This window comes from Mustela putorius, unplaced genomic scaffold (assembly GCF_011764305.1).
Source record: "Mustela putorius furo isolate JIRA1106 unplaced genomic scaffold, ASM1176430v1.1 tig00000228_pilon_pilon_pilon, whole genome shotgun sequence".
Classification (NCBI taxonomy): Eukaryota; Metazoa; Chordata; class Mammalia; order Carnivora; family Mustelidae; genus Mustela; species Mustela putorius.
Genome location: NW_025421322.1, coordinates 35,480,739 through 35,494,212, shown reverse-complemented (window position 1 = coordinate 35,494,212; position 13,474 = coordinate 35,480,739).

Below are 13,474 nucleotides of genomic sequence, written 5' to 3'. Positions count from 1 at the left end.
GCATATGAATTTCTTTAAAGGAAATCATGCTGTGTCTTATCTACTTATGAAATCATTGGGTTCTAAATTATGGGTGTTTTGCCTTTGTTATATAGAGGAATTAGAAATTTAAAGGGAAATTTGCCATCATATTCCATCAGTGTCATCTTACAGATAAGCAAAACAAGGCTCAAGGAGAAAAAAAAAAATGTCCAGTTTCCAAAACTCCTAAGGATCACCACATTGATTACTTCACCAGATTATTTACAATTCCAGGGTCAATTAAGGATCAAGGACTCCTATTGCTTGACTCAGAAACTCAAACTGCTCATGTAATCTTCTCAGGTGTTACCACAGGCCTTGAACCAATTTTGAAGAAAATTCCCAAACATATGTTATGTGATTTCTTTTTCAAAATCTATTAATGAATAGAAGCCAACATTTTTAAGTGTTCCTCAAAGCACCACTGGGATGTATCTTTTGCTCTGATCTACAGATTTGCTCTTCAGAGACAAACCTTGCTTCATTGGACTTTAGTCTTAAGGAGTTGCTTGCAGATTGTTCAAGATATATGGTGTGAGGTTGAATTGGTGGGAGTTCAAGTCCCCAGGAGTGACCTTGGGCAAGATACTTTACTTCTCTAAGCCTCAGTCTACTTCCCCATAGAACAGGAGTCATCATGGCACACCTCTCTCAGGAAGTATAATCAAGGCAATGCGTGTGAAAAGGCATGGGCTCTAGACCATGTAAATCCCCCATTCTCAATTATTCAATAACCTGTCATAAGATTTGGTTGTTGTTATCAAACCCCCAAGTCTGAGTTAATCCCTCTTTCTGTGTGCCCCTGTGTTACCCTCTACACACTTGTGATATTGTGATTTATAAGAAATATATATTTGGTCTTCATCCCTATTTCTGGCAAAGTTCCTAAAATCCTTAGAATTTCCTAAATTATGAAAACCATAAAGGTATCTTTTGTTATGTTCATGAGGTGAATTTTGGACCATAAACCATGGGTGAGGGCTGGTTACTAGAACGGCCAATCTTGGGGTAGAGGGTTTGAACTTTCATTCTCACCCTCTGACTTCCCAGGGAGGGGAGAGAGGCATGAGGTTGAATCAATCAGCAAGAGCCAAAGATTTAATCTATCAGGCCTATGCAATGAAGTTTCCATAAAAGCCAAGTAAGATAGAAAGTTTCCAGGTTGATGAACATGTAGAGATTTGGGCAGAAAGGCACATTCTGAGAGGTCATGGAACTCTCAGCCCCTTCCCACATGCCTTGCTCTATGCATCTCTTCTATCTGGCTGCTCCTGAATTATATCCTTTTGAAATTAACTGGTGATGCAGTGAGTAAAATGTTTCTCTGAGTGCTGTGAGCTGCTCTAGCAAATTAATCAATCCTAAGGAAGAAATGTTGGATATCTCTGATTTATGGCCTGTTGGTTAGAAGTACAGGTAACAATCTAGACTTGCAACTGGTGTCCGAAGTCCATGGAGGGGTCATTGGAGCCTTCAGTCTATAATTGGTCAGTCAGAAGCTCACATGGTGACAGACTGGTGTCTGAAGTGGAAGTAGCAGTCTTGTAAAACTTGACCCTTGACCTGTATAATATGATATTATCTCCAAGTAGACGGTGTCCGAATTAGGTAGAAATATGGGACACTGAGTTGGTGCTCAAGAATGGTGGGGGACGCCTGGGTGGCTAAGTTAGTTGAGCATCTGCCTTTGCCTTGGGTCATGATCCCAGGGTCCTAGAATCAAGTCCTCCATCTGGCTCCTTGCTCAACCAGGAACCCGCTTCTCCCTCTGCCTTCTGTTCACCCTACTTGTGTTTGCACCACTGTCTCTTTCTCTGGCAAATAAATAATATCTTAAGAGAAAAAAAAAAAGAATTGCTCGGTGGTATGAGGGTACGTTCTCCCATATTAAAACTGGGTTCACAACCCCCCCAAAATACCCCATACCATGGTACCTATAAGACTTCATTACAATTTAAAACTGTAAATCAGTTTCCCTCTCTTTAGACCTTCCACTGTCTTACAATTCCACTTAGGATAAAAACCAGATACTGAGACAGGACTCCTTCCTCTTGCCTTGATTCCAGCCTTATTTCTGAGCCTCCCTGTCTTGCTCACAGTGTTTTGAGATGCACAGACTTTCTTCCTGGTCCTCAAACTGGTCATATTCACAAAAGCCTCAGAGACACACTGCCTGCTCTTCTGTCCCGCAGGACAGAAGCCCATCCCATGTCTGGTCTTCCTTCCACTGGAGCCTCTGTGCTCCAGCCTTCATTTACTATTACTCTGTTCTATCTTGTCATTCTCTGAATTATTAAATTTTCTACAATGCCTGTCTTAAATTTTTACTTATTATTTATTTATTTATTCACATTTTCGATTTCTTTTTCCTCTGTACATATGTCAATTTCATGTGAAATGTCTCTTTCATGTGTATGTCTTTTCCAAAAAGAGACTTTGGCTTGTTCCAGGATAGCAGAGATGTTTAGAAAACAGAGGCTAGAGTTCAACTTCCCAGAACTGATTCTTGATTTTACTTCTTAATAGTTATATGGCTCTGGATAATGTCTTTAATTTGTATCTCTTCTCTTAAAAAAAATATTAAGTGCCTAATTTAGAACATGCCTAGTATACAGTATTCTCCATTAATGGTATTATTATAATTGCTATTATCATTCTATCACCTATAGGAGTGATAGACCCACAGAAGATACTCAACACATATGTACTAGTATAGTGTTTAGATCACAACCAGTGTTCAGCAAATGGAGTGTGTGGATGTTGCTGCCAATACTACTACTAAAAAGATAATAATACCATTTTTACCATCAGCAACATTAAAAATTCTGAGTGTCAGCACTTTGAAAAGATTCCCAGAAATCAAGAACTCTACTATCGCCTGCTTTTTCTGATTTTTTTCCCTCCATACACAGATATCCAATATCTACAAGGTATTTTCAAGAAGCTAGAAATACAGAGGTTAATAAACCAGAGTCCTTGTCTACAGAGTTCACACTCCAATGCAAATATAGGCATTTAAAACAATCTCCCTGCTGTTACAAAGATGCAGAGAAAGTGCTTTGGAATTTTAAAGGCAGTGAATTCCCAATTCTTCCTAAGGGGGGCAGAGTGCTTTTACAGAGTAGGCACCAAATGAACTGCAGTTGGAACAAAAATTAGGAATTCTTCAAGTAAAGGAGAAAGAAAGGCAAGCCCAGGCAGATACAGGTAAAGCAATCACTATTCAGGAAGTACAAGGTATTTGGAGGGTCTGCAACAGTGTGCAGAAGGAACCAGGCTGTGGGGATTTAACTGTGTACGGAGGTAAGAGCAACAACTGCAGTGGTTTGGGGACTGAGTTTTATGATAAAGTCAATGGAGGAACATCAGAGGGTTTTAGACTGTGGAAGTCAAATGATCATATTTGAGCTAATGTAATTACCTTAAATTAAATTATTAATTTAATTAACTCATATAATTAGTCAAATAAGATTAGTACTTTCTTTTTTTCTTTTGGATAAGCAGGGGGAGTAGAATTGAGACCATCACTTTGAGAGCTTTTTTTTTTTTAATGACATTTGTAATTGGAACTGGGCTGAGGTGGCACCAGTGAGGAAGGTACAAAGGAAACAGATTTTTCAGAGCATTTAGGATAGAGGGTCAGACAAACCTGGCAGCCCTAGGGACATGATTATTAACAGAGGGAAAAAAAAAAAAACAAAGTTCCGGACATATGTCTATTTTGGAAGACGACATCCGTATTTCAGCTTTGTACATATGGAATAATAAGAGATTAAAAATAGGTCAGTGGCACACAAGTCAGAGTTTGGAAATGTCACTTTTGATTTGTGAGGCACTGGTATGTAAATTTTAAGTTTTAACTTGTTAGTCATGTATGGACTGTTTTCTCTGTGGATACGTTTGTGCCAGGGTTTCTGTGGAGTGCAGCCCCATTGGTTTAGTGAAGATGGTGCCGGATTTTGATTTATCACCCTGGAGTCATTAATAGTGTCACTCCTTTTTCCTTCACTAAAATCCTAGTTTCTGTCATTATTATGTGGTTTCAAAGGTATAAGAAAATCCAAAATTAAAGAATTGAGTGCTTTCAGACTCAACAAGAATTTATCATCTAGTGTAGGAGGCAGACATATTTGAATACAATTAAAAAAAAATGTTACCAGATTGAAGAAGAACAAGAATAAAATGTATCAGGATTCCAAGGTCAAGAGACACTTTTAATTCTTGTCCTGGCTTCCTGGGCAAGGCCACTGTGATCCTGAGTCCATTAATGACCCTTTGTACAAAGACTTCTTATTAAATGTCCTTCCAGGAGGATGGGCTCCAGTAGACCCAGCATAGTGTACTAAGTACAAATGCAGTGTGAGGTAGACAGAGTTCCCTCCACTTAGAGAAGAGGACCCCAAGGCGCTGGCAGGGTGACAGTCACTTGTCACATGGAAGGGGGACACGCATGCCTCGAGCCTCATGTGAAAGATTGCTTCCCTCCCACTGCACCAGATTGCTTTCTTCTTCTTTAGAGGACTGCAGCTTTGTCTGGAGAGTCTGAGTGGAGAGACGCATGATGCCAGGCATCTCCAGGGAGAGCTCGATCTCCTGTCAGAGCAGGGGAACGAAAGAGACCGCTCACTGGGGATGGCGATTGCTGCTGAGCAAACATGAGTGAACCCACTCACAGTCGAAACAGCTAAGCTGACGTGATATTCAAAGTGAGCCAGGAGGATGCTATAATCAAGTGTCAAAGGTAGCATTCAGAGCGAGCAAAATTAAAAACTGTTAGATGTGACTGTGTTAATAAATCATTGAAAAGAAGATCTCAGGCAAGGCCTGCCCCTGCCGTGAAGTGAAAAAAAAGCTGGATTCAAGTTTCTCAGAGAGACACTCTGTACCTTCTTTAAAGAGAACTTGTTACTTTTGGCTGTGAATGTTCTGATCCAAAGAAGCACATTTAGTGCCTGATCAAATGACTACACATAACACAGCCATTTGTTTCCTGAGACTTAACAGTATCCACAAAAAGAACGAAGAGCCAAATCCATTCACTGAACAACATTTATCGATTTTTGACTCAGACAAACACAATAACAAGTGCTGTGTATGCAGAAGTGAATAAAACCCAACCCTTGGCCTCAAGGTTCTGTGACCAAGTAGACTCTAAGCCTTTGTGTGTAATCTAGTGAATAACACAGTAGTTCACATCAAAAGTGTAAGCATATTAAAAAAAAATAAACAAAACAAAAAACAAGATGGACTTGGATATGGGTTCTGATTTGGCCCTTACACTTCCGTCTGAGAGGAAATTTTAAAATATGATTTTAGGAATCCTACTTAATGGGATAGCTCACCTCTCTTACTCAGTTTGGGGGCTGTTGTAACAAAACTCCATAAAGATATATTTCCCACAGTTCTGGAGGCTGGAAGTCAGAGGTCATGATGCCGACGTGGTCGGGTTTTGGTGAGGTCCGCTTCGTGGTTTGCAGATGGTGCCTTTTCACTGTGTCCTCACGTGGTGAGCCAATAGGGCACTAATTCCATTTATGAGGTCTTCACTATAATTATCGCCCAAAGAACCCACCTCCTAATGCCATCACTTTGGGGGGTTCAAATTCCAACATATAAATTTTGGTGGGGGAAGTGAGACACAAATATGCAGTTCATAAATTATCCAAACTGGACTTCTAATAAAGAAAAGAAACACTAGTGACCATAACGGGACCATAGACATAAACTGGCACTGTGCCAAATAGATATGCAGGACCAATTGGGAATCGGGCTCCACACGAGAAACCATCGCTCTTCAGACCTGGGATGCATGTCTTTGGATTTGGCAGGTACGCATTGTAGGAGCCACATACGTCACTCTCTCTCTCTCTCTCTCTCTCTCTTTTTTTTTTTTTTTTCTTTTGTCTTTTTCTCTGACCTTAGTGTTACACTTAGATGAACTTCGAGTACTTTTGAGTACTCTTCTTTCAGGGTAATGCCCTTACCCATCCACTTCTTACTGTGATAAGACAGAGGAGAGGATGGTGATGGCTGCTGATATTAAGGCCTCAGTCCAGATGTAACCCTCACTTGGTCAGCTGCTGGCCTTCCCCATAGGGTTTCGGACCCTCATTTAAAGAGACACCCATCAGGTTCTCTTCCTGGACTAGGTCCGTACTAAGAAATTCACCGTATTTGTTTCATACAATATACCTTCCAGGTATTTTACAGTCCGGATTCCATGTTCCAAGGTTCCTTCTACATCGATACTATACAGTTCAGCAATAATAAAAGTGTGCTTGTATATTATGGCCGCATGTTGTTTCTGTTATCAATGTCACAACAGTATGATGAAATTATGCCTTTCCTTTTCTGTTACAGCATCAGGGAAATCCCTGGGTGTGAGAAGCTGGGGCTCACAGGAAGTGTTTGTGATGTGGAGGGTAGGTTCTACAGAATCTCTCCACGGGTTAAAATCACACGTGGTCCTTCACCAAAGGACGTCACCAGTTAACGCTGGTGTGTAACTCCTGCAACCGCTGGTGACACAGACATTTTCAAAAGTGCTACTCTGAGGGCATCAGTCAAGCCATGGTTGATGGGTCACTAGGTCAACTGAGAATTTGAGTTGTGTATCATTCATATGCTCCCTTCTTATTTTGGAGATGAAAAAGAGAATCTTTCTTGAGATATAAATAAGGATTTGATAGCTCCTTTAACATTAAATAACTCTCCCTATACAATGTGTTCCAAATGCTTCCATGAAAAGAGCCTGAGAAATTTTGGATATCCTGCAAATTCTGTTTTCAACTAACACATATTTAGCTACATGCTGTCTCATATTTAGCTACATGCTTTGTAAACTAAGAAGTGCAGGGAAACAGCTTACATGGTGATATAATGAGACACGTAATGTCCACATTATGTCGACCTTATATTTCTCTTCCTGAAACATGGAGTCTCTCATCTGGAGTTCCTTGTGGTGGTTTTAAATATGACCCCAATGTTCTTGGATAATTAAAACCTGAGGAGCTTATTTATAGGATGAAATCCTACCTTGAACTTGAGCCTGATACTACAGTGAGATGGGATTTGGAGGTTCTTGGTGGGGAAAGAGTTTATACTACGTTTGGGAAGAATGTAAACAGTGTGTGGCCAGTGGGAGGATTGTGGCAGTTTTAAATCAGGGTTTCAAATTTTTTTGATGATTCCCTTTGAATGGATGGGTTATGGTCCCCACCCCCTTGTAGCTGGGCTCTATGACTGGTTTACAAACAGAATACAGTAGAAGTTATACCCCTCCCTTTAGGGAGCCCAGGCCTCTGGGAATGCTTCACACTAAGAACCTAACTTCAATTGTTGTGAGGAAGCCCACACTAGCCCAGAAAGAGGGAGACAACCCTAAAGACAGAGCTTCCAGTCCACAAACCTGGTTGATGTCTGAGCAGATAAACCGAATCAATCACCAGGCATGTGAGACCTCTCTCCCGTTCACTCATTCAGATAACTCACCTCCCAGCTTGTAAGTCTATCCAGGTGAAATTCTAGATATTAGGGGGCAGATATATGCCATCAATACAATGCCTTGTCTGAGTTCCTGACCCAGTAAAAATAGGAGAGATGATCAACTTATCATTTAAACCAGTAAGTTTTGAGGTGGCAGGTTGTACAGAAATGGATAACCAAAACACTTAATAACGCTAACTTATTTCAAAAGTCACTTGTCTCCCAGGAAAAAAAAGGGAATTCTATTATTTCCTTCATTTGGTTTTCAAGTTTCAAAAAGACCATCTTCACTTTCTTAGCTCTGACTCAGCTCTGTTTATTTTCTATTTAATAATGTGGTGGGACAAATCTGACTGTAAAAGTAAAAACCATCAAAGCTGTATTATTTTATTTCCTCCTGTACTTGATCATGACAATTGCTTATATAGTAAATAATAAATCTGTATTGAATAAATGAATGTGTGATCTGAACCACAGATTTGTGAAAATCCATTGTAAGAGAAAAGTGCCATATAAAATTTAGACATTCCCATCAATAATCCCATTATATTAAAATGGTGTGTGAAATAAAAACCTTTATGATATATGTGTATTTCAAAACCTCCTATTTTAGAAGACCTCTACCTGAGGGTTTAATCTCATCCTTCAATGTGCTTTCATCTGAAACACATCTTCTGGTTAAATCATTGATTTGAGCTGTGTCTTTAAGGCTGTGCACATTTCTCTTCCTTCCCTCCATCCACCCTTTCTTTCTACCTCCTTTCCTGCTCTCTCATTCTTTCATTCAGAGATCACCTCAATAAGAAACAAATGCATATGCATTTTTCATGAAACTTTTTTTTATTTTTTATTTTGAGACAATTTCAAATTCACATTTATCTGTAAGAAATATGCAGGGAAATCCCACACACCTTTTGCCCGGTTTCACCCAATGGCAGCCTTTGGTCAAACTACAGCACAATGTCACAACAAGGTTGTTGACATTGATGCAATCAAATTTCTGTAGAACATTTCAATCACCGCAGTGATCCCCGTGTTACCTAGTTTTAGTCTCACCGACTTGTCTTCCACGCTACCTTCCCCTTAACATTTGGCAATGATTAATTTGTTTTCTATTTCTATAATTATTTCATTTGAATAATGTTCTAGAAATACAACCAGCTTTTAAGATTTTTTTTTTCCACTCATCAGAATTCTTTGGAGATTTACACAGGTTGTTGCATTTATTTATACTTTATTCCTTCTTATTGCTGAATAGTACTTCGAGGTATGGACACACTGTATAGTCTGTTTGACTATGTAAAGACATCTGGGTAGTTCCCTGTTTGGAGCTATTCCAAATTAAGTTGTTAAAAACACCTATGTACAGGTTTTAATAGAATACAAGTTTTCATTTATCTGTGATAAGTGTCCATGAATGCAATTGACGAATTATATGGTGCTTACATTCTTAGTTTCTAGTAAAATTGCCAAAATGTGTTCTGGAGATGCTGTCCTCTGTTACATTCCTATCAGCTATGTGTGATGGTCCAATTTTTTCACATTCTTCTCAGCACTTGATATGTGCAATTTTTTTTAAATTTTAGCTTTTCTGAAAGGTGTGTTGTGATATCTGATTATGGTTTAACTTGTATCTCTCTAATGGCCAATGATGTTGAAAATCATTCTGTGTCTTATTTATCCCTACTACATCCATTTTGGTGAAATTTCTGTTCATGTTTTGTACCTCTTCATCTATTTGGATTAATGGATTTTTTCATTATTTTTTTTAATTGTTGAGATTTGAGAGTTCTTTATATATTCTAGATACTAGTCTTCTTCAGATATGTAGTTTGCAAATATTTTCTCCCACTCTGTAGTTCATTTTCTTCTGCTTTTTATAGGGTCTTTGATAGGGCAATATTTTTTTTAATGTTGATAAAGTCCAATTCTTCTATTTCTGTCAAAGATTGTATCAAATTGGTGTTATTTTCCTAAATGTTGGTAAAATTCCCCAATGAAATTATCTGATTTGAAAGTTTCTTTTTGAAGACTTTTTAAATCATAAATATGATATATTTAATCATTATAAGGGTATTCAAGGTTTCTATTTCATATTAGGTGAATTATGGTAGTTTGGCTTTTCAGTAAATTAATTCATTTCATTAAGTTGTCAAAGTTTTGTATTTCTATTATTATTCAGTTCAATGAATTTTAAAAATTTCCCTTGAGACTTCCTCTTCATTTTCTGAAATATTTAGTAGTATGTTATTTAGTCTCCAACTGTTTGGTATTTTCCTTTTAACTTTCTGTGATTAAATTTATAGTTTGATTTTGGTATGTTCAGAGAATACATTGTGTATGATTTCAATTGTTTCAAATTTGTTAGGATTTGTATTATGTCCCAGGATATGGTTTATCTGGATATATGTTCCCTGTGGACATGAAGATAATGTGTTTTCTGCTGTTGTGCATAATATAAGTGTAATGTGTATCCTGCTGATTGGTGGTTGTTATGAGATTTTTCTTGTTGACTTTTTGTCTAGTTCTATCAATTGTTCAGAAGCAGATGTTGAAATCTCCAAGAATAATTGTAATTTGTTTGTTTAGCCTTTCAATTGTATTTGCTTTTGCTTCACATAGTTTACAGCTATGTGATTTGGTGCATCTACCTTAGGATTGCTATGCCCCTTGGGAGTTTGACTGTTGTATCATTATAATGTATTCCGCTCTGTCTCTGGTGATTTGCTTTATTCTATGTCTAGCTTATTTGATATTAACATGGCCCATCCTGCTCTCCTTCATGTAATATTTTCATAATAGATGTTTCTATCTTCTTACTTTCAGCCTTCTTATGTTGTTATATTTGAAGTAAGTTTCTTATAGACAACATATTTTTAGGTCACATGTTTTAAACCATTCTGAAATTCTCTTGTCTCTAAATATGAAAGAACAATAGCAGGAAGGGAATCAAAGAAATGCTTTTTTTAGCATCTTAACCAAATAAACCCCCAAACAGAGAGCTCTGGTATGAACTGATTAGAGCACATCTTTAAATTAGTTTGCAGACCTAAGTAAACTATGCTTCCGAACCCAACTGTCTGAACCTCAGGAATGCTCAGGCACATCAATGGAAGGACTGAGAGGCTGAGGGCCAATACAGACTCTGGTCTAATACTCCACCCAGCTTACATGTATGTAGCAACATGGAGGAGAAGTGAGCTGGGCTTGTCTGTCCTTGGAAGGTCTTGCCCCACTCCTCAGGGAAGAATGCTGATTCCCAGTAGGTCAAATCAGCTTATTGATAAAGCATGGTCTCACAAATGTTGTGTCCCTAAGCAATGAGTAGTAAATTAGTAAATTAGTAAGTAGTAAATAGATGTATAGGGCACTAGTGAAGAAAATTCAAGAATCTTCTGACACAAGACATTTTCCTGATAGCTGACTTTTACTCTTCAGGCTAAACTTCACAAATTTACATTTCTCCCTATTCTTTTCATCTTTTTCACTTCAGACTGTCTCTCTAGACAACCAGATTTTCTAAGAGATTTCTAGATTTCATCATCTTTCATCTCTACTTACCCCTTTCACACATGGTATCCCAGGGATTTCCTGAGAAGATTGTATACCCATGGTGGCCTTATACGTGAACTCATTCTTGGCTAAATAACAGCATTCATGTGCCTGAGATAATCATCAGGGACACGTCCCTTGCTTAAAGAGAGTTCTCTGGATACTCTGGCTACTCAGCAATGCTGCAGATTGAAGTGGGTGATTTATCACTGCACTCTGTGGGATCCAAGCCCACAGTATACATTGGCACAAGAGACCGTGGCCAGCAAAGTCACTCAGACACATTTTTGATGATTCTACAAAAAACAATTAAATCTTATACCAAAGATCATTTAAGTCAAAAGTGGACTTATATGAAGAGCCACATGATCACATCCAGATACCTCCCAGAAAGTCTACAGTAGAAATGTGCCCTTTGTGCCACCTATCAACAACTAAACAAAATAATCCTAATTCAGAAATGTGTTTTTCCAACAGATATTCACTCCTCTTAGTAAGATCCCAGAAAAAACAGGTCATCATCCTCTCTCTGTAAACAGAAAAAAAGCCTCACTACATGGCAAGTATATTCATACTTCAAGGTTCAATTACTTTTATTTAAAACACCAATTGAACCCGAGAACGGGATGAGAGGGATGGAATATGGAATATTGTCATAAAATACAAGAGCTTAAATGATGCACTCAAGGCAATGATATTTAGAAGTGACAGTGTCTGAATCCAAAACCATGTCTAATTTCAACATGTCTCTTAGAAATGAATTAAAATGGACAATGGAATCAGAGGAGAAAGGCTCTTCCCCAAAGACTGTTCAGTAAGAAGTGCATGGCCCTTTTGGTAGGCACCAGCTAACATATCAAATTAAATATCTTCAACAACAACAACAACAAAAAAAAAATGGAGGAGAAGTAGAAATAGTGACTCAAAGACAAAGTTAACCAGTGAAATGTGAATAAAAGGTATTTTGTAGAACTTTTGTAATACTTCACGTGTTTTATATATTCTGTAACCCTTTTTGGGGCCTCCAAGATAGGAGCCATGGTTTATGCTGTAATAGGGTGACCAATTCATCCTAGTTTAACTAGAATTCTTCCAGGTTTAGCCCTGAAAGTTCATGTTCTCAGAAATTCCCAATCCTATGCAAACTGGGACCACTGACCAGGAAGGATAAGAAAACAATGGGATGATCCGGACCAATTACCAGTTCTGGTCTAAGAGTTTCATGATATTTGTCAAGTTACCCCAACTCTCTGGCTTTCAGTTTCTTTATCCATTAAATGTAGATCTCTTTACTCAACTTAGGTTAAAAAAAAAAAAAAGTGCAAGTTCCACACAAGATCATCTCTGTGAAAAAGCTTTCATCCAGTGGGTTCTCAACACTTTTGTGTTTTTAAGGCTCAAAAGACATTGTAGGGTAAATCACACAGGTGCACGTCTAATCCAGATGTATTTGGGAAGTGAGGACTTATCAAGCAGGGAAGAGAAAGCCTCACTGAGGAGTCCCATCTAGGAGGGAAGGAGGTGGGATAATGGAAGGGAATGGCAGGTTAGAGATTCAAGATATGTGGAGATCTCTGCCCTGTTTGCCTGCTGCCCCTTGGTTATCAGCCATGACTTGACAGGATGTCAAGTCCAGGATGTCAGCCATGACTTGACATGAAGACCTGAGGCCACTGAGAACTTTGCTGGGTGTCTCTTTGCCAGCACTCTGAGAACTGAAAGCTTAGTTATGGTGCACTGTGGACGAAGGCAGTAAGGCAAGGATGGAGCCCACCACTGACTGAAGACCATAGCCCTTCCTATTTTGGAGGTGTGGTCTTGGTTTCCAAGCAAGACAAGTAGACCCCATAATATCATAGATTGAATTAGTCACTGCCTTTGTCCATGAGTTCTCAGATTCAATTTAGTTTAAAACAAATAGAGTTAGTCTCCATGGATCTAAATACTGTAAGACAAATTGTTATCATCTAGTCAAAGAAAAATAAGATATTTTCCTGGATCATAAATATTCTTAGAGAATAGTTTAATGGAAAGCCATATATACAGTTAATTATTACATAAGAAGATGAAATTGCTTGTAAAAGGGATGGGGAGAACTGAGTAAGGAACTTTTTAACTGTAAATTTCCAGATAGAAAGGCAGACAGAGCAACCCTGCAGTTCTCTCCCATGGTAATCCCTGGGACAAATAACTTCTCTGAGATCAGACAAAGAGCCTAGATGAAGAGATAAAGAACATACTCAAAATGCCATGTTTATGCCTAAAAGAAGAAAGACAAATACACAGGAACAATCTTCACCTCTTGATCTCTCTCCTTTTTCTACAGAAGTCTCTAGCAGGGTCAGGAGAGGAGGGAACATCTTCCTTGCAAACTACTTCCACAGGTAAGTGACACTTCGGAATGGACTAGTCCTCA